Here is a 3887-nt window from a genome sequence, read left to right on the forward strand (position 1 = left end):
TGTATATCTTTATATGACATGTTCTTTCATCAACTGTATTTATGGGCATTGTATTAATACCTATATCTTTTTCCATACAGAGCCATCTTTACTGAACACACCTTGAAAACTCTCGAACCGGATTCATCCCTCTGGATCTCTGGATTCCTACCCCCTGCTCGACTGCTATATAGATTACTCGTTTCTAGTCACATAGCGCTTAATTCTTGTTTTCACATACTGATTTAGGTTACACCTATTCAAATATGGCTGCTGGAACACAAACCTGGCAAATGACATCACTTCTTGTGACACACTTCCTGCATGATCACACAGGCATGTCCCGCCCCTTTCCCATTTATGCAGTGTCTCAGAGACACTTCAGCTCACCACAGCAAGCGGTGGACACCGTGCTGATGAGCCTGACACACCGCCCACTAAACCACCACTGGTAAGATACACTGTGCTTCTGATTACATTTAACCCTATAATGCTTTCCACTAGTAGCAGTAATGGGCCATATTATTTTCTTAGGGCTGACGCTAATACTGCCTGGGGACACAGTGAGACCATACATAAGTAAGCATATCTCTGGTTCCAGTTCCCCGTATGTTGTTCTTTCCTCTTACACTAACTGGACATATTTTTTCTTATATTTATTGGACATATTATCATTATAGGTAAAGGCTTTTCCCTATATGAGAGATTTAAACACTTTTCCATTATCCTATCAGAGGACGTTTTCTCCTGAATACATCTGGCCATATTTAAGTGCCTTCTGCCATCCATGAAAGTAAGCACCACTGATTTTTACTAATTTTGAGCGCTCTTTACTTGTTATTTACATGCTCATACATATCTCTTCCTTTTACAGATTTTTTGATACCCATGGTAGTGGATGCTCATTAGATGCAATTTATACCCTTTAAAGAACAATGAGGGTGAAATCATAGAGAGCGATGTGGGAAAAGCAAATGTTTTAAATACTTTTTTCTCAACAGTGTTCACACAGGAAAAGGATTTGCCAGGGGAAATGCAGAGTGATAATGTAAACTCCCCATTAAGTATTACCTGCCTAACCCAGGAAGAAGTGCAGAACCGCCTTAGTAAGATTAAAATTGACAAATCACCAGGCCCTGATGGCATTCACCCTTGGGTATTAAGGGAGTTAAGTAATGTGATAGACAGGCCTTATATTTAAAGACTCTATAGAAACAGGGTCTGTTCCTTTTGATTGGCGGCAAGCAAATGTGGTACCAATATTCAAAAAGGGGTGTAAAAGGGAATCTGGAAACTATAGGCCGGTAAGCTTAACATCTGTTGTGAGTAAAATTTTTCATGGGTTTCTAAGGGATATCATTATGGAATAACTCAATGTTAATAAATGTTTAACTCCATATCAACATGGATTTATGAAGGATCGTTCCTGTCAAACTAACCTGATCAGCTTCTATGAGGATGTAAGCTCTCAAATGGACCAAGGAAAATCATTGGATGTCATTTATCTCGACTTCTCTAAAGCATTTGATACTGTCCCACATAAAAGATTGGTAAGTAAGATGAGAAAGCTTGGGCTAGGGGAAAATGTGTGTAGATGGGTAGGTAGCTGGCTTAGTGATAGAAAACAAAGAGTGGTTATTAATGGTGCATTCTCAGATTGGGCCAGGGTTACTAGTGGGGTACCACAGGGTTCTGTATTGGGCCCCCTACTATTTAATATATTTATTAATCATCTAGTGGATGGCTTACACAGTAAAATATCAGTATTTGCAGATGATACAAAACTATGTAAGGTAGTTAACACAAAGGAGGACAGTTTGCAACTACAGACAGATTTGAGTAAATTGGAGAATTGGGCTGAAAAATGGCAAATGAGGTTTAACACAGATAAGTGTAAGGTTATGCACATGGGAAGGAGAAACAGATGCTATAATTACTTACTAAATGGGAAACTGCTGGGGAAATCAGACATGGAAAAAGACTTAGGCATCTTAGTCAATAAGAAGCTAAATTGGAGTGTCCAGTGTCAGGCAGCTGCCACCAAAGCAAATAGGGTCATGGGATGCATTAGAAGAGGTCTGGGGACACGAGATGAAAGCATAATTCTCCCTCTGTACAAATCACTTGTCAGACCACACTTGGACGCCGGTGCTGAAGAAAGACATTACTGAACTTGAAAGGGTTCAAAGGCGGGCTACTAAAATGATAAATGGAGTTGGTTCACTACAATACCCAGAAAGGTTATTAAAATTAGGTCTATTTACTCTAGAAAAGAGAAGACTTAGGGGAGACCTAATATATATGTACAAGTATATCAGAGGGCAATACAGAGATCTCTCCAATGAACTGTTTGTACCAAGGACTGTGACAAGAACAAGGGGGCAGTCTCTTCGTTTGCAGGAAAGACAATTTCTGCACCAGCATAGAAGAGGGTTCTTCACGGTAAGAGCAGTGAGGCTCTGGAATTCTCTTCCTGAGGAAGTGGTGATGGCCAACTCACTGAATGAATTTAAGAAAGGAATGGATGCTTTTCTTGTGAGTAACAGTATAGAAGGTTACGAATAACATAATATTATAGGTAGATGGTTGACCCAGCTTAGGGGTAGGAATTTTTTTCTCTATGGAGAAAATTGGCTTCTACTCTGTGGGTTTTTTGCCTTCCCCAGGATCAACAATGTAGAACAGCTGCACTAAAAATAGGCTGAACTAGATGGACATAAGGTCTTCCTTCAGCCTTCAAAACTATGTTACTATGTTATACAAATGAGCAATTTGGTTGGTACCATTGCTTTGAAATGATTACTGACACATATCCCTCACACTCAATATGATATGTCAATCGATTTATTTATCTCCATAGGGTCAATTTACCCACTGATCATTTAACTATACCTTTTGAAGGTGCACCCCAGTCTACATAGTATGTTCACTTACCTGAGATACTTACCTCAATCTAGTATTCATGACCACTTAGGTTAATTATTTAATATTTCCAGGCTGGTTTCTATCCCACCATATTGGAGTGTGTTCACACTGAGCAGTCAGGTAGGTATCCCCATACCCCTCTTTTCCTTCCCAACTTCTCTTTTGCACTTTAAGCACGTATATGATGCCTGATTGGCTGTTGATTAATTTTCAGTTTTGACATGTATATTTTTTGTCTCATGTTTATGTTCAAAGTATCATGTATTTGAGATATGTAATTTACTTATTGTATATGATACACATTTGTTGCAGTACTTGATGAAGGTTCACTTTGGCACCGAAACGTTGTTGATTTTGGACTGCATTAAAATTTTCATAATCATCAAAAGTTGAGTGCCAAGTTTTCTCTTGATATTACTCACGGGTTGGGATCCTACTTAGGCACCACTCACAGCAGTGCCACGTGTATATTTTCTAAGATGATGTTTGCAGCGGTACCATGGTTATTAATATCCTTCTTTTTGATCGACCGCTAATGCACTTTTTGTTCGGCAGTATGATAATAAAGCATTATATTTTGCTTTGTTTTTTATTTTTAAGGGGTTCGCTAAAGGGGTTAACTAATGGGACAGTTTTATAGGGCGGGTTATTACGGACGCGGCGATACTAAATATGTGCACTTTTATTGTTTTTTTTTTATTTCCAAAAAATTAATTTATTAGGGAATATTTTTTTTTAATTTATTTAGCGATTTTTATAAATTATTTTTACACTTTTTTTTTTTAAACTTTATTACACTGTCCCAGGGGGGACATCACTGTCAAGTGTGAGATCGCTGATCTGACACATCACAGATCGCTGCTTTATTTTTTATACTTTTGAAAAAAAATTAAGTAATCTAATTTAGCTAACTGATGCAGAAAAGTTGCAGAAAATCTATAGTGTTAACCCCTTTCCGACATCAGGTATAATAGTACACCAAT

General features: G+C 38.1%; 1 long non-coding RNA gene across 2 annotated transcripts; it reads left to right on the forward strand.

Moving 5' to 3' along the window:
- The first annotated feature begins 328 nt into the window (after window positions 1–328).
- On the forward strand, window positions 329–3292 carry LOC141099111 (uncharacterized). 2 transcript variants are annotated; one of them, XR_012234414.1, is made up of 3 exons: window positions 329–430; window positions 514–558; window positions 660–3292. It is a non-coding gene; the product is annotated as an uncharacterized lncRNA (long non-coding RNA). The 2 variants fall into 2 exon arrangements; XR_012234413.1 differs by having other exon boundaries at window positions 514–3292.
- Window positions 3293–3887: the final 595 nt, after the last annotated feature.

Source organism: Dendrobates tinctorius, unplaced genomic scaffold (genome assembly GCF_039654945.1).
Source record: "Dendrobates tinctorius isolate UK_male_01 unplaced genomic scaffold, ASM3965494v1 ptg000098l, whole genome shotgun sequence".
NCBI lineage: Eukaryota > Metazoa > Chordata > Amphibia > Anura > Dendrobatidae > Dendrobates > Dendrobates tinctorius.